At 50.3% G+C, this 21,863-nt stretch overlaps 1 protein-coding gene and 1 long non-coding RNA gene across 3 annotated transcripts in view; both read left to right on the forward strand.

Moving 5' to 3' along the window:
- Positions 1-21,863, forward strand: part of GRID1 (glutamate ionotropic receptor delta type subunit 1) — a 729,341-nt gene that overhangs the window by 63,122 nt on the left and 644,356 nt on the right. The gene's annotated exons all lie outside the window — the stretch shown is intronic.
- On the forward strand, positions 16,696-20,177 carry LOC143653013 (uncharacterized). Its single transcript, XR_013161009.1, has 3 exons — positions 16,696-16,806; positions 17,248-17,359; positions 19,931-20,177. It is a non-coding gene; the product is annotated as an uncharacterized LOC143653013 (long non-coding RNA).

A 21,863-nucleotide genomic window follows, 5' to 3' on the forward strand; every position in this document is an offset into this window, starting at 1 on the left:
AAAGGAAAAAGAAAAAAGCGCATACGTACCATGCCCCTTACTCCTCTCTCTGATTGACCACTAGTATTCCCATCTACCCAATGTATTTTACCCTGTGTCCCCCGTTATTTATTTATTTAATCCATATTTCTTACTCCTTTCCATACCCTGGATATAAGGAGCATCAGACACAAGGTTTTCACAATCACACAGTCACACTGTAAAAGTAGTATCTTTTACAGTCGTCTTCAAGAATCAAGGCTACTGGAATACAGCGCAACGGTTTCAGGTGCTTCCCTCCAGCCATTCCAATACACCATAAACTAAAAAGGGCTATCTATATAATGCATAAGAATAACCTCCAGGATAACCTCTTAACTCTGAAATCTCTCAGCCGCTGAAACTTAATTTTGTCTCATTTCTCTCTTCCCCCTTTTGGTCAAGGAAGCTTTCTCAGCCCATAATGCTGGGTCCTGTCTCATCCCGGGAGTCCTGTCCCATGTTGCCAGGGAGATTTACACCCCTGGGAGTCATGTCCCACGCAGCGGGGTTGGTAATGAGTTCACCTGCTGAGTTGCGTTAGTATCTTCCTCATTTTTGAAAGACATTCTAACTGAATATAAAATTCTTGTTTGGCAATTGTTTTAGTATTTGCATTTTAGTATTTGTCTCACTGCCTTTTTGCCTCCATGGTTTCTGATGAGAAATTAATACTTAATCATATTGAAACTCCCTTTTACACAGCATGTTGCTTTTCTCTTGCAGCTTTTAGAACTCTCTTATTGTCCTTTGCCTTCAACAATTTGACTACTTTGTGTATGGGCATGAGTTTATCCTCTTGGGGTTCCTTGGGATTCTTGAATGTACAGATACTAATTTCTTTAATTACATTTTGGAAGTTTTCTGCCATTGTTTCTTTGAATATTCCTTCTGCCCCTTTCTGTCTTTCTTCTGGTACTTCCATAATGTTTTTATTGGTATGCTTGATGGTGTCTTACAGGTCTCTTAGTTTCTGTTCACTTTCTTTCCTTTTTCTTTGTGCTCCTCAGCCTGAATCACTTAATATATCATATTTTTGATTCACTGATTCTTCTGACAGCTTTGCTCTGCTGTTGAAACCCTCTAGAGAATTTTTCATTATAGTTATTGTGATCTTTAACTCCAGTATTTATGTTTGGTTCCTTTTAAAAATGTCTGTTGAGATTCTCATATGGTTCCTTCATTGTTTCCCTGATACCTTCACTTCTTGTACCTTTTTGTTTTCCTTGATCTCCTTAAGCATATTGGAGATCATCTTTGTTCAGTATGTTTAAAATTGGGACCTCCTTGCTGACGGTTTCTGGATTTTTATCTTGTTCTTCTGAATGGACCATTATTTTTTTGTTTCTTTGTCTTGTAATCTTGATTTTTTTTTTTTGCACTCTGTACTTGTTACTATTTAATGTGTTAATTCTTGAATTTAGTCCTTTAGCTGCTTGTTCCTTAAGTTTGCGTCCAGCTAGTATGATATGACAGAAATTTCCTTGAGTTCCAGGAGCTAAGAAAAGAAACAAACCAACTCAAAAAGCATTCAGTCTCTTCAAATTGGCTCTGCATTGGCTGGTGCTCTCTTTCAGAGTTTAGTCCCTTTCTCAAGAAGATCAGCCTGAGGCAGATGTGAAGGGCAGGGTCTCTCTTTCTTTTTGGAGCCTGTTTCTTGCTTTGGGCTGTGCTTGCTCCTGGTCTTAGGAATTCCCCCAGTAACAGGAATTCACATGACCCTTCTACTCCCTGTGAAATAGACATTCTCCCCCTCCTGGGTGTTCCACTGCCTGAGTTAAAGCAGGTGATTCTTTGTCCCAGGTGGCTTAAACTTAATTGTCTCTTATACTACTTTCGCAGTCTGCAAGCTGCTTCTGCCTGCAGGGCAAGTTCTAGGAGCATGAGCCAGAGATGTGCTTTGTGGTTCAGTCTTTCAAGCTGCCACCTGATAGACGGGCATTGACATAAGTCACCCCAGCATTCGCATGGGGTTGACTGTGAGCCCTCGGGTACAGGGGTGCACAGTGGGGGGTGCAGCTCGCTCCACAGGAAGCCACTGTGCCAATGGGGGAAGGGCCCTAGGTCAGCACGAGTGTTTTCTACCATTTTAAAAGCTGCCTTTTTTTTTGATTTGGCCATCATCCAGTTGCTGGTACCCTTTAACTATTTTCCAGAGCTTTGAGGATGCTGGCTTTGAAAGTTCTTGCTATTTGTTAAAAAATTCTTGGGGATTATCTTACACCACCAGCTGTGCTGACTAGATCTCAATATTGTTGCTCCCCTTTTTGTTCAGAAAAACTCTACAGTGAAGCAAAAGATTCTTTCCTTTTCCTTCTAATCTATTTTTTTTTTTTGCGTGGGCAAGCACTGGGAATTGAACCCCGGTCTCCGGCATGGCAGGTGAGAATTCTGCCACTGAGCCACCATTACACCGCCCACCTTTTAATTTTTATTATGATTTTTTTTTATGTATACAGAGAATTTGAGAGAAGGGTATAATGGACACCCACATATCCATCATCTCGATTTAACAGTTGTTAACATTTTGCTATATTTATATCTCATTTATTTTTTTCTGAAACATTTTCAAGTAAGTTACAGACATCGGGATATTCCATTCCAAAATACTTAAATATGCTTCTCTGAAAAAATTGGGGCATTGTTTTTTCTAGCCACAGTACCATTGTTATACTTAACAAAATAATCGTAATTTCTTCATATAATTGAACACTTAGTCTTTATTCAAATTTCCCTGTTTGCCCCCAGGATATCTCTTACAGCCAAATTGTTTCTGTCAGGCTTTAATCAAGGATGACCCATTGCAACCTGTAGTTATTTCTCCTGAGTTTCTTTTTCTCTACACTAGTTAACATCAGACTTCCTAGTTGCATGCAGATCTCCTGGGGATATGGTTAAAATGCAGGTTCTGATTCAGGGAGTCTGGGGATGGTGCCTGAGAGTCTGTGTTTTAGCACAGCTCTTAAATGCTGCTTCTGATTCTACTGGTTGGTTTTTGGTACATACTGACTTCAGCATGGGTCTAGAACTGCACGCCCCTCCTGCCCCTCTTTCTTTCCTGTGACATGGATCTTGTGGACCATGGACCCCTTGTCCTGTAGAATGCTGCAGCACTTGGATCTGGCCGGTTTCTTCCTTGTGGTGTCATTTCACTCGTTCCTCTACTCTTTGTGCTGCCTGTAAGCTGGAGGTTGCGTCTGGAGGTGAGAGGTGATCCAAGTAAGACATTTTTGGCAGCAATACCTTGTTGGGGGTGCTGCGTGCGTCCTGTTGTATCGTATCGTAGCACATAAGGTATTCCTTCAATTAAGGTGCATATTTGGGGATCAAGTGTCCCTGCCCCCTTGGAATTGTAGACTGATGCTGTGTGGATATTAGTAGATATGTTTGAGGGAGGTGAGGAAAGGATTCATTGGTTGCATCAGATTCCCAAAGAAGTGTTAGAGTGGGAAATAACGCTGGAGGGCTTCTCCAGCCCTCGAGGGATGTCACTGTTGTCTTGCTGACTCTTTCCGTCAGTATCTCCTTGCCCACTGAAGCGCCTTCTGCTGGAAAAGGACCATCACCTCTTGCTGCAGTTGTGTTCAGAAGAGGTGATTTTGCCCCTGTGGAGTGACTCCTAGGGAGGAACTTGCGCACAGGCACTGCCCTTTGTGTCCAGAATCTGCCTGCCAGGCTGGGCTGTGTCCTGCTCACCTGCCCAGGAGGGAGGGAAGCTAAAGGGCAAAGACAGAGCAGTGGAGCTGTGCAGATGGAGGTGAGGCTTTCAACAGAAAAGCTGGTGCTGGGCCGGGAGCCAGGAAGAGTGGGGAGTACAGCTCCAAGGCAGTCGGGGTGAGAGACTCAGAATGGAGGTGGCAAACCACGCCCTGCCTATCAACCTCAACTCTTGGGGTGCGAGGAGCTCCTTAAGGCACTGAAGAGCCCAGGTCCCCAGAAAGGTATTTGCTCTGTTGATTCAGAATAGCCGTTACCCTAAGGGTTGTGAGCAGCTACTCTCTTTAATAATCCTGAGCCCTGTCTTCAGAAAGGTAAAGAGGCTGATTGTGGAATGGGACCCTAGACTTATCGGTGACCACTTGCAACCACTGAGAGAGCAGTGCCTGGGGGCCAGGCAAATGCTGTTCAAAAGCAAGGGGCCAGGTGTGGTGACCCTCTCCTCCTGCAGCTTCTTGGCTCCTGGCTGCCCCTTTCGTCTGCAAGAGGTGGAATACAGCTTGGAATGGTGCTCTGGGTCTGAGGGTTCACCTGCTGGGCAGGGACACTCCTCAAGAAATGGATCTGCCTCAGGTTGAGATATGAACCTGCTTTCCTCTTTTAGAAGTCAGCAGAGCTGGAGAGAAGAGCACGTGTGCTCAGGCTCTGGGGAAAGAATGCTGTATAATTTTATATCGTCATGGCTTAGCTACACACCATTAGCACAACAGGAGGGAAAATGAATGGAAATGAAGGGTGTCAGTGCAGAGATGGATAGATGGGGCTGATTGATTTTGGGTTTGTCTTTAGTGCAATCTGAAGCAGAAAGTCCGTGAGGTGTCCTAAGCCAGGGTCTGGTGGGGTCTCCGGAACCTGTCCCTGCAGCAGTGCCAGCCTGGGCTGCATGGTCCTGGTCACAGGCTGGTGTACCTGCAAGGCTGTCTGTCACCTGCAGCGTGGGCCCCATGGTGAGCCGACCCAGCTGCAGCTTTTCTGCTCCTGTGGGGGTGTGTGTCGCTTTCTTTCTTAAACAAGGATTTGTTCCTTTGCCTGACTTGGAGGGCAGGAAGCCCCTCCAGGGCCTGCATTCAGGTGTAGTGTCTAGGAAGTGGACTAGCAAATAGAGGAGTGGGGAGTGTGTTCCCTACTCTCGTGCAGTGGCTCCATTTCAGCCACTTCACCTAGAGCACCCGGTGGCTCTGTGGTGGAGGTGGGGTGGGAACCCGGCACTCCTGCCCCCGGAGCTCCTGGTCTTCCTGCTGCCAGTGATGCTGTGGGTCTGTCTTCTTCTCTAGTTCTTTCCTCCTGCTCCAGCCTCCCGGGGCTAGATAGCCTCTGGACTCTAAGCCGTTCTCCAGGCAAGGGCAGGGGCTGAGGGAGGGGGATTATCAACTTCACTGGGGCATGACCCAGGCAAATGCTTTGCAGTTCCCAGAGCTTCATTTGAAACCATTTGATGGGCTCTGGTGGGACCTTGGGGACGTCAGTTCTATGTGGCCCTAGGGGTGGTGAGGCATCTGGGGAGCTCCATGCAAGGGATGTTTGTCTCCAGCTGGAGCTGGGGCTGGTACCCCTCCTGGCGGCCGAGCTGGGTCAGGGGTGCTGGCATTTCTGTGGCGGTTGTACTCTGGGCTCTCAAGCATAACTGTCCTCTTGGCCGGTGGGGGTGGCCATGCACCCTAGGAGAGCATCGATGGGCGAGAACTATGCTTGTTGACTTTTGACACTGCATGGGCACTGTTGGGCAAGGACAAGTCCTGGAAATGCTGGTTTTCCACTGAGTCTTTGCAGTCCCCATTAGCCAAGTCTTACTGAGTTCTTATTGTTCACGTGGGGAGGCAGTCCCTGCCCTGTAGGAGGCCCTGTGTAACAGACACAGTGAGGAAGGAGGGAAAAGGGCACAGGCTTTGGATCAAACAGATGTGTTCACCTTACTGGCTGTGTGGCTTTGGGTGGGTGGCTTTCCCTCTCTGAGCTTGTTCCCACATTCCGCACATGGAGGTGACGAGAGTGCCCCGTAAAAGAGTCAGCGTAAAGACGCAGTGGACACTGCCCAGCATGGTGCCTCCTTTGGAGCTAAGCCATGAGCTTCTAGAAGGCAGAGCTCTTGTCTCTTCTCCTGTGCACACTTCTCTGTGCCACCCATGTTTGTCATAAAGTTGGAGGGAATGATGAATGAGTGCCTGGATGAACCGTTACTGATCATCAGACCAACCCTGACCTCCAAAGGCAGTGTAGACAGAATCACTGGCCTCAAGGAACCTCCTCACCTCCCCACCCCCGCCTGAGGCTAGAAGCAGGAGGCGGACGTGCTGGCAACTCTGCCTCTGGGAGAGCTGAAGGTGCTGTGCTGTTGGAATTCATACCAGACCCAGGTGAAGAAGCTCCGAGGAGGTCACGGCCTGGCTGGATCCTGAAAGGTGAGTTTTCCAGGGAGGTGGGGAGGGCATCGCAGACATCCCAGGAGAGTTCTGGGGGCCCCCACAGTCCGGAGTCCTGACTGAGAATGGCCAATGACTGTGACCCTTCACCCCTGCGTATGGTATCTGGAGCTCTGGGAGCAAGTGCCAGGTGAGATTGGCCGCCCAATCTGAGAAGTTCTTCTGTTGCTTTTTAACATAATGCACAAAAATATCATTTATTATATTGGAATAGAAGCTAAAAATAATTCTCTCTAAACCCCGTGGTTCTGTTTTCCTTTTTTTTTTTTTTTAAATTTCCTTCTAGTCCTTGTTGTATGGGCTTATTTTTAATCACAGCCCAACTACAGTTTTGGTTACAGCTTTCTTTATAGTACTGTAAACATTTTTTTTACCGTTGCTACAGAGCTATCGTAATTATCGTTTCAGTGGCTGCATAAATTGACTATTAAGGTGATGTTCTTTAATTTATTTAAATGTCCCCTTTTGTTAGAGGTTTAGATCGTTTTCCATTTCTGGATATTATTAATCATGTAATGTCGAACATCTCCTTGAAGTAGGCTTTTCCTTCTAATGAATTCTTTTCTCTGAAGTAGTGGGATTATTGGGTCAAAGCGTAGGAACATTTTCATGGCACTCACAACAGTAGAGCCAAATTGCCTGCAGGGAGGGTTATTTCCGTTGGCTTCACCGTCAGGTGGGTGAGGCGATCGGTTTTGCCGTAACTTGGTGTGCATTTAGCATTGCAGTTTAAATCCTTTGTTTTTCATTTTTTGCTGCCTTAATAGATGTGAAACGACTCCCTGTCTGATTATTAGAGAGACAGATCCTTTCTCCTCCTGGGTGTTTACTACTGACAGCGCTTTGTAGGTGGATTTTTGGTTTATCCCATTTATCTTTGTCATCTTGAAGTTTTTCGTAATGATTTGTATGAAATCTTTATATTGTAGAGTTAGTAACTCCCTGCCTGACACATTGTTATACCTATTAATTTAGAATAGTTCTGTTTTAGTTATCTTGTTCCTTTTCTACAGAGGTTTTCGAAGTTCATATTATGAATTTTGTTCGTCATTTTATTTGTGCTTTCTTTTATCATCACGAAATTTAAAAAGTGATCACTTCCTCCAAAGACCAGATAAATTACTCCCTTTCTTTTCTGGCTAGACCTTTCTTTCATTTGATTTCTCTGGTTGGCTCTTTAATCTCTTTGGGGTTTATATTTGGTGTGTGGTGTAAGGTATGTTTCTGAATTAATTACTATTCCTAAAAATATCAATTATCAGAGCACAATTTATTAATCAAGAAACCTTTTCCTCATTGTTTTGCTACACCTACTTTGTAATTCATTATTTTCTTTTGTGAGATTGGATCTATTTCTGGAGCTGTAAAATGCAGACCTGTACTTCTATTTTTGGAGCAGTTCTACAGTGCTTTAATTATTATTGCCCTATATATAATATGTTTTTATATTGTTTCCCTTACTCCTTTTCTTTTATAGAATTTTATTTAATATTCTCACCTGTTTATTTTTTAAAATGATTTTAGAATGATTTCATTTAATTCCTTAAAACTATCCTTTTGGGATTTTGTTGGGATTCAATTGCATTACTAAATTAACTTTTGGGGAAATTGACATCTTTATAACATGAAGTCTTCCCATCTGGGAATATGTTATTTTCCTCTGTTTATTCTAGCTGCTTTTATAACCCTCAATAAAGTTTGATAGTTTTCTTTATGTAGGTCATTCGTGTCTCTAGTTAAGTTTATTTCTAAGTAGTTATATTTTTTGTTGCTTCTATGAATGAGAGCTCCCTTTTCAACTCATTTTTTGGGGAACCTGTTTTGAGAATACAGCAGTGAAATAAATAATTTGTGAAAATTATGCCTTTCATTTATCTATATCTGATGGTGACAACTGAAGTATTCATAAATAGGAAGAGAAGTGTTTCAGTTTGCTAAAGCTGCTGAAATGCAATATACCAGAAATGAGTTGACCTTTAACAATGGGGATTTATTAACTTACAAGTTAGAATTCTAAGGCCATGGAAATGATCCAAATTAAAGCATCAGTAAGATACCTTCACTGAGAAAAGGTAGTTGGCATCCAGGGTTCCTCTGTCACCTGGGAAGGTGTCTGCTGGGCCTTCGCTTCCAGGAAAGCCCAAGTTCCATTGCTGTTAGGTCCCTGTGGGTCCTTGCTTGCTTCTCATGGGCACCTCTCTGAGCTCTCTGTGTTCTCTGCGTCTTCTCTTAGCATCTCCAGGATGTCTGTCTCTCTCTCTGCGTCCTCCTTCCCTTTGGTTTCACCTCTCTGCTCTCTGTATCTGTCTCTCTGTGTTTTCTGTCCTTAGTCTCTTCGTAGAGGACTCCAGTAAAAGAATTAAGACCCACCTTGAATGGGTGGGGTCACATCTCCATGGAAACAACTTGATAGAAGGTCCCACCCACAGCACGTCTGTACCCACCAGACTAGATTAAAAGAACATGGCCTTTGCTGGGCTATGTAACAATGTCAAACCAGCACAAGGACTAACTCACCATCTCACTACTTTAACAAGCAAATGGTTTTCATTTTTCTATGATTCCTTCTAGACCTGCCTGTGAACACAGGGACACTGTGCCCAGCTGTAACTGCAGTGATGTCTGGCTGTACATCCCGTTTTCCCTTCTTGCTTCACAGTCTTGCTAATGATCCTGTTTAACGATGAACTGTGGGGCCCGAGGAGTGCGTGGTGTATGTGCATCTGTGTGTGTGTGTGTGTGTGTGTGTGTGTGTGTGTGTGTGAGACAGACTGTGGTGTGGGGTGATTAGCATTGGCCTGGAGGAGCAGCCATTCACAGAAGACCCTGCCTGGATCCTAGGAGGCCTTGCCAGGGCTAGGCTGATCCCCATTCCATCAGCCTCTCTGGAAACAGGAGGAGCAGGGAAGCAGAAGCACTGCATGGAGTAGGAAGGTGGGGGTGGGGTGGGGGAGGTGAGGCTCCACCAGTGAATCCCAACCCACCTCCCCCACGCAGTCCTGATTAGCAGGGTACGTTCCCGATCCCTTTGGCTTTGGGGCCAGGTAGGCACATTGTACATGTCCCCGGTGTGTCCTCCTCCTAGTGTTTACTGGCTGCCTGTCGAATGCTCGTGGGAACTGGGGATATAGAAAAACAAGGCTGGCTCCATCACTGGGCAACACCCCAACCTTCCTGACCCGATGGAGACAGGTGAGCATTGCGTGGACCTGTCTCACTCTCAGTTCATGGCACCAACTTCAGGGGGACACTTACTCCCGCCTGGCCATTGTCTTGCCTTGTTCTAGTCCCTTCATTCTCTCTTTTCCTTTAACCTTCCTGCTCTCTTCATACATCTTCAGCATGTTCTCTCGCACCTCCAGCAGAAGACTCCTTCTATATTTCACTGAGAAAAGGAAAGGAGGCAGAAGAGAACTTTCCTGTGCTTCACGGCCACACCTACCCTCCACCAGAGTCTGGCGCCCTCTGCCCATGCTTCCACCCAGGGCACCCCTCCCTAGGACACTGCGTCCCATCCCCTCTCACTCACTCAAGGACACCTCTCCAGCGATTCTCTCCCTTCTCTGCTTCATCATCACGTGTTCATCTCTCCTGGGTCATTTCCATCCTCTTACAAGTAGGCTGAGATATCTCCAGCCTTAAAAATTCCCTGGCTTGGCCCCACTTCTTCTCCCAGTTCCTGCCTTATTTCCCCCTTCCCTTTACAGAAAAGCTCCTCAAAAGAAGGCTCTGCACTCTGCCCAGTGCCTTTCCCTCCATTCATTCTGGATCCTTCTTCAGTCGATCTTTTGCCTTCATGACTCCATTGGAACTGTCCTCACCAGTGTCCCAGTGACTTCCATGCTGCTTGGTCCAGTGGTTCAACCTCTTCCCCGCCCATTTGAAACAGCTGATCCCCTGTCCCCATTCCTTCACTGTGCTTTGGATAGCAGCCTCCTTTCTCCTATGTCTCTGGCCACTTCTTCCTACTTTCCTTCTCATCTTCCTGACCTCTGAACATTGGGGTGTCCCATGGCTCAGACCTTGACTGTCTTCTCTAGTTACATTCACTTTGTTGATGATTCTGACCCCATACCTTTAAATACCATCTGTACTCCATGGTCTCCCCAATATCGCTTTCTAAACCTGTTTGTCCAGCTGCCTTCTCCACGTGACTCACTAACACGTGCCTTCTCTAACAAGCATGTGCTCCAGCTCCACCGTGCTCACCCCACCCATCCCGTCCACCTGCCACACTTCCAGTTGCTGCTCAGACTCCAAACCTTGGAGTCATCCTCACTTCCTCTTTTCTTCATCTCACAGCAGCACAGCCTTCCAGCTCACCCTTCTTCACTGCCTCCATGGCTGCCACCCTGGCCTGAGCTGCCGTTGTCTCCCCACCCCACATGTTATCAGAATGGCCTTCTGATGGATCTCCTCAACTTTGCCCTCATCCCCTTTAATCTTCTCAACCTGGCAGCCAAAAAACCCTCCGGGGGGCTCCCCATCTTGTCCAGTAAAGCCGGGGTCTTGACAGTGGCCCCTCTGATCTCATGTCCTGTGCTTTCCTTGCTCAATTCTTCCAGATCCCACACCCCAACCCCCCAACTCTTTACTGTCCTCAAACTTGTCCAGCTGCCCCTATTTCTGGAACCCTCCACCTGTGCTCTTCCCAGCTCCCAACTGACTCCTGCCCTCACCGCCCCCCACCCCCGCTGGCCTTGGCTCAAGCATCACCTCCCAAGCTCCTTTCAACATTCCCCCCACTCCCTGCTCTCCCTCCTCTTTCCCCAATTTAGTTTTATCCACAATGGTTCTCACCAACTAATATACCCGAATCTACTTAGCTAATTTTTTATTGTCCGTCACCTTGGCTGGAAAGTAAACTCTGAGAGCTTGAAGATGCTTGCTCAGCGATTGTCGGCCAAGAATGAGTGCTGCTGATGTTTGTTGAATGAATGAATGATGACCGCACACCTCCCCATCTGCATTCCAGTGTGGCCCAGGTGCCTCTTCCCTTCCTAAGCCAAATGAATGACAACACCCTTCCAAGGTCAAAGTCTTCACGTGCTATATACACTTGACGTGCATCGCAGGCTCCCACCTGCTTTTCTTCTCTGGAGGCCTGTCACTTTCTGCTTCCTGGCCCCAGGCCTGGGGCTAGAAACTACCATGTGCTTAGTGGAAAATGCAAAAGAGTTTTGCTGTGAGCACTGGTATGGTGGCTGTTGTTTGAAATGGGATATTTAGAATAATGGTGAGAAAAGGGAAAGTCATTAATAGGTAAGTGGCTCTGTTTCAAGTCCAATGCAGTGGCTCTGCTTTTACCACCCCCCCCCCCAAGACCTTTCTAGTCCTGAGAGGTCCCTCTGGGGCTTTGTCAGTGAGCCTGCTGGGTGGCCTCGGGGGACCAGGGCAGCACCAGGCAGGATGCAGGAAGGGAGGCCACTGCCCCTTCTCCCCGCATGGCTCAGGAGAGAAAGAAGGACTGGCCGCATGGCTGTGGGAACAACTGGGCTTCATGGGGCCTTCCCGCAGCCACCACAAAGGCACACGGGATTCGAGGTGCAGTCAGCAATGCCCCGGGGGCGCTGGGGCCAGTCCTGACCAGGCCTGTGCGAGGCACGAGGGATTGGAGCACATCACAGGCCTCGGTCTGGAAAGCAACAGGGACGCTTTGTAGGCCTGAGGCTTTCGTAGAGCCCTCACTCACCGTGTCTGCTTCCTGTTCATTACTGTCCATCCATCCACCTGCCCAGCCACCCCTTAATGCCCACACTCACGCTCACAGAAGCACCATGTCCCTTGGGGAGAGGCAGAAGGGTGCAGGGTGAAGGGGTGGGGCTGGGGGTGCGGCAGAGCTCTTGGTTGGCTCTGCAAGGGGCGGACACCTGGCAGGGCGAGTTTCCCAGCAAGGCAGTGTGCTTTGCTGTTCCCGAGAACTGAGCCTTTCTTCCCAAGACGGGGACGTGTCCCTGGGACTTGTGCTGTAGGCGGCATGGGGTTCCATTTCCCTGCTGCCTGGGCAACCTGACAGACACTGAAGTGGAGCTTGCAGCTGAGCAGACAAATAGCTCCCTGCAATTCGGGGCAGGGTGGAGGCCCCTCAACTGGTAGGGCCACGTGGGAGGCAGGGCATCAGGGAGGGTGCAGTTTCCTCTGAACCTGCGCCTGGGAGGCCGGCGATCTGCTCTCTGGGTCTGGCTCAGGGAGGCGAGTGGGCCTGTCACCAGGCCCCAGGTGACAGTGACAGGGAGCAGCAGGGAGATGGTCAGACTGGGGAGTCAGAGGGCCTGGGTTCGAGTCTTTTCATGCTCTGGCTGGGTTTTCTCTGCAAACTGGTCTCACGTCGAGGGCTGTGTGTTGAACCGCTGCCACCTGCCCTTGCCCCCGAGACCCTGGCCGTGAGGGTCAGTCTGTGCGCCGAGGGACTCGGGGCGTGGTACCAACATTCGTTGCATGCTATTTTGCTCTGGATTTGGGGGTGAGCTGGATGCAGTTCTCGTTCTCATGGAGCTCCCTGCCCGACGGGGTGATGGCTGTGGAAATGGTCTGTGTGATTGGGGTGTCCGCCATTCACCCAGCCTCGGGAGGAGCAGGTGTCAGGAGGGTTTGCTGGAGGAGGAAGGCCTGAGTCGAGGCCTGAGTGGGGTGAGCAGAGCCTCGTCCTGTGATGCTGGACCAAGGGCAGAGGCGGGGACCCTCTTCCCAGAGGGCTGGGGGGCTGCTGGGGGCGGAGCTGGTGGGGGCCAGTCCTGCTGACCCAGTCTGTCCTTCCCCTGCAGGAGTCAGTCCCGCTTTCCCCGGCTTCCCTCCTTCCAGCCAGCCTCTGATGCTGTCTTCTGGGCCCCGGGCTGGGCCGTGTGGTGGGCTGTGGCCCCTGTGCATGCCCCAGGAAAGCTGGGCAGTGGGGCCTGGGTTCCCTTGTGAGCCTGGCACCTTACCCTCCCTCCACTGGCACCTTCTCTGTCACCCCTAGATCTGTCACTGTGCCTCAGGCGCGTGGGGCTTGGAGTGGCCATCTCGGAGCAGACCGGCCATTGCTTCCATCATCCTCACATGCTGTCCTGTTCCTACGAAACTCTCGGACCTGGCGCCTGTGCTGCTGCCCCTTTTGTGCCTTCCTGGGACTGAGAACTGGCCCGATGGGATTTCATTGCCTCCTTGGGAAGTTTTCTCTCTAAGATTCTACTTTCTGGCCTGGGCCTTGGGTGCAGTGTGGCCTGGTCTCTGTTTCCTCTCGACTACCCAAAAAATGAAGTGTGTGTTCAGTAGCATGGTAGAAAACACCCTTACTTCCTGGTTCACTCCCGCCTCATGAGTCTTCAGCTTCCCACAGCTGTCATTTGCTTCACTCTCATGATGCTACTTCCTGGTTTCCCTGAACACACTGTGGCCTTTCCTGCTTGTTCTCCTGGAATGGATTTTAGCAAATGGCTTGGATGCCTCCTCCTCTGGGGAGCTCCTCAACAGTCTTAGGTTCTGTCACTCCCTCTCCAGTACTCCCAGGGCACTTTGCAGTTCTGCTTTATTTCTAGGATAAATACTGGTTTAGCCATCACTGGCTGTGTTTCTGTCTAGAGGCATGGAGAGCTGTGCTAATCAGGACTCTCTGGTTTTAAGTGACAGAAACCCAAGTTAAGTTGGCTTACATGTAAAGAGGAAAGTTTTTAGCTCATGCAACAGAGTGGTCCAAGCTAGCATGGCAGGATCGAAGGATTAAATATTATCCTCAAGTCTCTTACTCTTGCTTTCTCTTTCTTGCTCCCTCTCTGTGTCTCGCCTCTCCTCTCAATTGGCTTCACTCTCAGGAATACCCTCCCCACATGGCAACAAAGATGACTTTCAGCGGCTCCAGCTTATGTGGTCCTTGGGTGTTCACAAGCAAGGGTCTGATATTTAAAAATAGTAAAGACCCTGGGGATATTGTGTTGGTCCAGCTTGGGTTATCAGCCCACCCCTGAACCAGTCAGGGGGATGGGTCAGCATAGGAGTAGGGGAGGAGCCAGCCCCCCAGAAGTGATGGACCAGGAGTAGTGGTGGGGTGGCTCTGCAGAAGACACTTGGGGAAGGGAGGCTGGGCAGCCCATAGCAGTGGATGATCACCACAAGAGTCAGTAGAGCCTGAAAGGAGAGGCTGGTGGCAATTAGGAGAGTGGATTGATTTGGGTGGGCCTTCTAGGGGCAACATCCTGGGACCCCTGACAAATGGGATGGGAGAGGCTGAGGGAGGAGAGCTTGTGGAATCATTTAGAGAAACAAGCAAGCCTGAAGTGGATTATAAGTCATGGATGGCCTGGCTTGTTGAAGTTGTTTTTTAGGGATTCCCGTTAAGGGAGGTGATGCAAGTGATAACACCAGCGGTGGTCTCGTCAGACCCTCCTCGCTCTCTCATACAGTGGCATGCACTGGTGAGTCCTCTGGTCCTTTGATGTTTCTAGGTTCTTGTTGATCTACATCAGACAGTTGGAAAGTTGGGGATATTTTGGGCCTCACCGTTGGGACTTCTCCCAGCCTGCATGATAGAGTCTATTGTCTAGCCATCTTGTTGACCTTGAGTTACGCGAATCTTATGAGCCTACCTCTTGAGTTTGATGGTGACTCAGCGAGAGGAAGGCTGTGGGAGGCAGGCCAGCAGTGTCCAGGAAAATTCTAGTGGACATCAAGCCTGGGCAGACCAGGTGCAGTGAGATGGGGGAATCCTCCTGCTGACCAGGGAAATAGGATGAGTCAGGGGGAGCCTCCTGCAGTCAGTGCCTTAGCTTGTGCCCCAGGTACCTCGGTGCCTGTGGCTCAGACAGGGGCCCTGCTCTGCACGGAATCCTAAGTTATCTGGCAATTTGCTTGCTGCCATGTTGGCTGCAGTGAAGTTTGAGAAGAATCTGAAGACCGAGGGGCCATTTTGACAAAGCGCTGATATAATCAAGAAGCCTTTCTCTCAGAACGCACCAGAAAGGCCAGTATGGATCGTTCAGCCGGACTTCTTGGTCGTCCTTTGGGGGTACTGAGCAACCTTAGGAGGTACTGTACCTACTGGTGTGGATGTTGGAGCTGGAGGAGGTGACCCTGAAAGTTCTGGAGCTCACCCCACATGAGGTATTGATGCAGGAGGAATATCCTGTTGTCCTGTGGGTACATCCTCTATCCATCCCAACTGAAGCCACCCCTCACCTTCCTGGCAACTTGGGCATCTGGGAAACCTTGGAAAATTCCAGGACAGCAGGAGCTCAAGCAGAAAGCATGTGGTTCAGAATTTGGGTTGGCCTTGTGATGGACCGTCCAAACTAGGACACTTTTGAGAGTGAAAGGTGATGCTATTAATAATTCCACTAACAACGGTGTTGCTGGGCAGACCAGGACATGTGGTCACTGTGCTCCGGAGTCTTTCAGAAGGTCCCATGGGTTGTGGCCAGAGCGGGGAATGCAGGGACCTGAGATGCTGCAGGTTGGCCCCAGCTTCTTGTCCTCAGGAGGCCGTGTGCTCTCCTGGCCTCCCCACACCCCTGGAACCAGGGGGGCTGCATCAAGGGCTGTGTAGATGCCCACTTTCATTTCTTTGGTCTGTTGCAAAAGGCACAAGCAGCCGCTCAACCTTTCATGGAGTGGCAGATGACTGCGTGCCGGGCACAGCATTCGGACCGCTCCCTTCATTGTTGTCTTTACCGTGAGGTGGCACATGGGTTTCAGCTGTGCAGGAGTTAGTCCGCGGCTTGACCTGCAGGAGCTTCCAGGTCCCCAGGAATACCTTGCGGAATTTAGTGACCCTCAAAATTCAAGCTCTTGTATGGCCAGTTTATGTGCTGCCTGGCCCTTGTTTCCTCTCTAGTTTCACTGGCAACTTCTACCTCATCTGGCCCCTATCTATCTATCTATCTATCTATATCTATCTATCTGTCTGTCTGTCTATCTATCTATCTTTCTATCTTTCTATCTATCTATCTATCTATCTATCTATCTATCTATCTATCTATCTATCTATCTATCTATATCTATCTGTCTCTCTGTCTATCTACCTATCTATCTATCTATCTATCATCTATCTTTCATTTATCATCAGTCATCTACCTAATCGCTTTCTCTCTCTCTTTAGCCATCTGTCTAATCCATCTCTCTTTCTAGCATTCATTTTTATCATCTGTCCTCATCATTATCTGTCCTCCTCCTCATCATCATTCTGTTGCCCTGTCTCCCATCTGTCTCTCACCTTATCTCTCTATCTCAGAACAGTGCCTGGCTGGCCATGAGGACTCTGTAAGGGTTAGTGATTATTATTGGTTATTAGTGCTGAAGGCCAAATGATGGGCTGGCGGTGCTGGGTCTCTGCAGGTCCTGGGAGCATGCCCACAGTATGCTGCCCCCGTCTCCCCTCGGACCGTGTCACCCCTAGATCTGACCTGCAGATCCCACAGCCTGGGTTTCCCCTTTGGCAGGGGCCCCGGGTCTGGGCTTCTCTGCATCCTGCTTATTAGAAGCGGCTCCTTTTGTTTGTGACAGGCAGTGGCTGAAGTGTCTCTGGCTGCATCCTCTTTGCGAGTCATTAAGAACGTCACATTGAGTTTAGGTGAGCTTCATCCTGAGTGCTGGGCCCGGGGAGCTCCTGAACACGCCAGCCAGGGCTACTGCTGCTGGTGACAGGAGTCGACTTGGGGACAGGGCATGTGGCCCACGGGGTGTAAGCACCGTCCCGCCGTCCCGCCATCAGCCGTGCTCTGGCCGGGGAAGCGGGGCCTCCCCGGGCTGTGGGTGCAGCTGTGGCTGGTGCTGGGGCACAGAGCTGTCTTTGGGAACACCCTGGGTCCCCCTCCATGCTGGGGAGGGGTGGGGGCGAGGGTGCCCAGACACCAGGCAGCCCTTGCTGCTTTTCCTGTCCTGACTTTGCTGCCTAATGAAAGGAGGACTCGTCGGCCGGTGGGCCCTGGAAGCTGACCCAGCGACAGGCAGGGTTCGGAGAAGCCCAGAGTGCCACAGTGACTTCAGCCTGCTAGCAGCTAGCACGGGCTGTGTTTAGGGGCTCCCCAAGAATGCTTTGGGGGTCTGCACTGTGTGCCGGTTCACCAACTTCCTGGCACACTCTCACTCACTAACTTGTACTTCTTTCTGTCTTCCCATTCAGTAATTCATGCAGCTGCCTCTCTCATCCGTCAGCTCATCCAGAGCCTCTCCATGCAGGCCCTGTGCTAGGACTTGGGCAGTAAATGGTGTCAGATGCAGACTCTGTCCTGAAGGTCCTACCGTGCAGTGGGGAGTGGAGGCCCATGGGCTGGGAGGACAAGGGAGGTTTTCCCAGGGTGAGGGATGGGAGATCAGGGTGGGCTTCTAGAAGGGCCGGACCAGGAGCTCAACTGCTTCCACTGAAGAGGTACGAGACGCTCTTGTTTGGCCATTGAGATGTTCGAAGACCGCATGGCACTATAACAAGCTCTCACGTAGGGTTGTGCGGGTTGTCTGCTGCTGCAACTCAGCACAGATTTCTGACGAATCGTATTCTGGCGATGTTCTGGCACCGTGAGGGGAGGACGCTCTTGGGGATCTGTGCCAAGGTGTTGTGTGTGCAGATGGTCACGCTGCTGGACCGGGGCAGGAAGGAGCCCTTTGGGAGGGTCCTGTGCCAAGTTTGCTGCCAAGTGGTCAGAGGGCCTGAGAGCAGTGCTGACCGCAGGCAGCCCCTAGAATCGCGGTCCTGCTCCCGTGGGGTGAGTGATGGCACGTGATCACAGGTGGGAAACACCTGGATGGAGTAGAGGGGACTCTTTAAGGAACCCTTGGGATAACTGGGAGTGGGGTTAGCAGAGACTGGCTTGGGACTAGAAATGGGGCCCAAATAGAGAGGGGAGGGGGTGGTGGTGCCCTTTCTACCTTGGACAAGGTCAAGGTTCTAGGACCATGATGTGTCCTAAAGGGGGTGGCGGGTGAGGTAGAGACCATGGAGGGAGGAGCTGTGGTTGCTTAGAGCAGGGTGGGTCCTTGGTGTCTGTGACATGGAGACCCTGAGCTGGAGGGGCCTTGAGGGAGAGACCAAAGGAGGCCCCTTTCCTCTCTATGCCCGCCTGGGGCCAAGGCGATGGGCCCAAGAAAAGCATGACCCTGCGAGAGTGCCACCTCAATGCCAGGCATGGATGCGACCCTGCTGCACGCTCCAGTGACCCTTCTGTTCCCATCTCTGTTGTACAGGTTATGACGCAGCCTGTCCCCTGTAATGCAGCACCTGCCGCAGCTGCCTTTCCTTCCGTCCAGGCCCAGCGCTCTGCTCCCACTCCAGCCCCTCTCCTCCTGCTCAGCCCTGGGCTGTTGGCACCTGATGGCCAAGCCTGACTTGTGGCATCTGATTTTGCTGTGGGAGCTGGTGTGGCATGCTGTGACATGGCCTGCAGGGGCCGTGTTTATGCTTCTGGGGCCTGTTCTGAATCACTGGCACTGGTCATGAGTGGGGATGGGGGTAGAGTCTCCTTGGCCCTCACCTTGGCACCCCAGGAAGAGGGGTCACTCTGCAGTGGGAAGGGTGGCCCACAGCTCAGTAGTGGGGAGGTGGTTCCATTTATGGACTCCTGAGCTCTGCTGTGTTCAAAGAGGGGCCTTAGTGACCTCCTCGGCTTGGAGACGGAACCCCAGATTTCTACGTGTCTTGGTGAAGCTGAGGCTGATTAGAAAGAAGGTGGCTGAGCTGCTGGAGGAGCCTCCCCCTGTCACAGCACAGTGATCAGACAGGAGCAGGCTGTGTGTGTGTGTGGGGAGTGGGGGGTGGTGAGGGTGCGTGCATGTGCATGTGGGCAGGCAGACAGCCACAGCCCATTCTAGCCATGTGCCTGAGCCCAGCCCTCTTTTCTCTAATCTGCTTCAGCTAAAATCTGTTCAGCTCTGCCAATCCCTCCCCACCAGCCGGGCGGTAGACATGACCCTGAGTGCACTTGCCACGTGCCATGAGCTAAATGGGAACACAGTGAAAACCCTGGCCTTGAAGGGTTCTGAGTCCTGCCTCCCACTTCCCTGAATATAGCACACATGCAAAGATGACATGGAGGGGTCCAGAGGTCTCCTAACCCAACCTGGGGAGGGGTCTTCAGGGAAGGCTTCATGGAGGTGGTGATGTCTAAGCAGAGCCTTGAAGGATGAGCTGAAGGAACTGGCCAGGTGTACAGGAGGAAGGAGGGCATGCCAAGCCAAAGGAGCTGTGGGAGTGGGGTGGGGGTTTTGCTGGTGTTTTACAGGAAGTTCAAGCAATTTAGTGTGGTGTGGGGGATGGGAGGGTGGGCTGGTAGGCAGATGCCTGAACTTGAAGTGCTTTCTGTGTCTCCCTGAGGAACACAGGGTTTTTTGGTGAGCAAAACCAGGGAGCCACTGAATGGATTTAGGCAGAAGTGTGGCAGGATGAGACTTGCTGTTTGGAAAGGTCCCTTTGGCTGGGGGTGGAGATGGATTGGAGGGCAGGGCTTGGGCAAACATCGAGCTGAGACATGTAGCTGATCTGGGGAGTGGAGAGGGCTCAGGGGATCTTGGGATCTCAGGACCCCAAGGCAGGGCTTGAGACCACTGGAAGGAGGGTGGAGGAGGCTGAGATGCCTGCATGGGAGTGGTGCAAGCCTCACAGGGACTGACTGTGGAGGGAGCAGTTTGTTTGGAGACAGAAGGTTAGTGCTGAGTCTCTTTAGGATGAACCCTCTGCGCCCCTATCCCCCACCCCCCGACTCCTGAATGGGCACCGAATCCTTGCTGAGGACATAACTGGCCGCCCCTGGACCCTGTGCCCAACAGAAGGCTCATGCTTCAAAAGCTCTCCCTGACTCTGGTTTCCCTAACAGGAGGAAGAGAAGGAAAGCTTGAGTCCTGCATGTGATTATCTCCATTTTATAGAAGAGGCAGCTGAGGCCCAAGTTTATGCAAGGACTTGCCCAAGTCCCCCAGCGAGAGAAAGGACATCCAGACCCCCTGCTCTTCCTTGGCTGTTGTGGACAGTAAGGACACTGCCCGAACATCTGCTCTGGGCTGGGATCCCTGTGGGTTCTTGCTGCCCATCTTCCCGTTTTGCCCTCCTCAGCACCTTGCAAAGTAAACATTGTCTTCCAGTTTATCTTTTGGTTTACAGATGCGTTCAGTGGTGAAGGCTCTACGCTCAGGGTCCTAAAGGCTCCAAGTGGCTTTAAGCTCAAGACTCAGGCTCAGGGCTCTAAATGGTGAAGCCACTTGTTTCAAGAGCACATTCTGTAGAAGCAGGATGCTAAACCAAGCGACTTGATGCTGGGTCTGTCTGTGCGTTTATTCACTGGGGTATCCTGTCCTCTGTTGAGTCCGTAGGGGCTGGCATTTACGCAGGGGCCTTGCAGACAGGGGCACACTCTTTCCTTGGGTAGTGCCCCACTCCTGTTGCAGAACACCTGTGGCGCTGGCAGTGAGGAGTCCTTCTCAGGCCAAAGTTCTCCACCTGGATGCCCAGTTGAATCATCTGAGGAGTTTTTAAAATCCACTCATGCCTGCACCTAATATCTGATGAATTGAAATTGTATTTCTGGAGGTAGGGCATGGGCATCTTTAATTCTGAGAAAAACCTTCCCAGCGAATTCTGATGCCCAGTGAAGGCTTCGGACCACTGGTCCCAGGCCTCAGGGGGCAGGTGTGTGGGCAGCAAGGAGACCCCAAGTACCTACTTCTGTCCAACAGCTGGACATGGCCCTCCTGAGTCTGGAAAATTTCGTGAAGAACAAAATTGCCTTTGGCTGTAGTTCCCCATGCTGAATTTTCAGATGAGTTCCAAACAGGTCTGATTCAGGGCCAATCAATATAAATGACACAGTTTCCCTCCAGTGCAGCACAGCTCTGGTGAAAAATTCATGCAAAGAGCTGGCCCACCTTGCCGGACGCCATACCTGCAACAGCTTCAGCTCTGCTGTGTACCTCGGTTTCTTCTGCAGTCTCAGCAGCTCAGTGCCTAGCATTAGGTAGAGAGGCTCAATAAATGTCGGCTCCCCATCTCCTGCCCTCATTTCCTGGATCTCTTTATCCAAGCGTCTCATTCTCTTCCTCCTTCCAGAGGAAGCAGCTTTCCCCTCTTTCTTCCTTGAAGGTCTGCTTTGCACCAGACTCTGTTGAACGTGCCTTGGGAATTGTAGAGATGAGCCTGATGCAGCCTCTGTCCTCAGAGTTCCCAGTCAAGGCAGGTATCAGAAAAGAAATATATCCCTTAGGGAAAGTGACACTGACTCTAATTGAGGGACAGAGTGCCCTGGGTGCTCAGAGGAAGGGAAGTCCCCCTGGCTGGTAGAATCAGGGAGGGCTTCCTGGAGAAAGAGGCATCTTCAGCTGAGAGCTTGGGAGGATTTGAATTTGCACAGAAGGCGGGTAACTGAGGCTGGAGAAGATGGAGCCATAAGATGGAGAAGACAAGAGTCTTCTTATGGAACCATAAGATGGAGAAGACAAGAGTAGGGATGAGAGAAAGCACTTGGATATTACATGTACCTACAAGAGGAACCATGGGGGATATCTGGGGAAAGTGAGTAAATTTAGCTGGTGGAGAGGGCCGTGGGAAATAAGTTTAGGAAACTAGGTCGGAGGCTAGATTATGGAGTGCTACACAATCTTGGCTTGATTCCATGGGGAGGGCCATGGTAAGAACTTTTGTAAAGTATATGAAGAAAGGAGCAATGGAAAGCAGGGAGAGATGCTCAGCTGCTATCACATTTAGGCAATCCCTATCTTTTAGGTCTTGCTTTTTCTTCATTCATTGCTATTCTGAGT

The sequence above is a fragment of the Tamandua tetradactyla genome, chromosome 13 (genome assembly GCF_023851605.1).
Source record: "Tamandua tetradactyla isolate mTamTet1 chromosome 13, mTamTet1.pri, whole genome shotgun sequence".
NCBI classification, from domain to species: domain Eukaryota; kingdom Metazoa; phylum Chordata; class Mammalia; order Pilosa; family Myrmecophagidae; genus Tamandua; species Tamandua tetradactyla.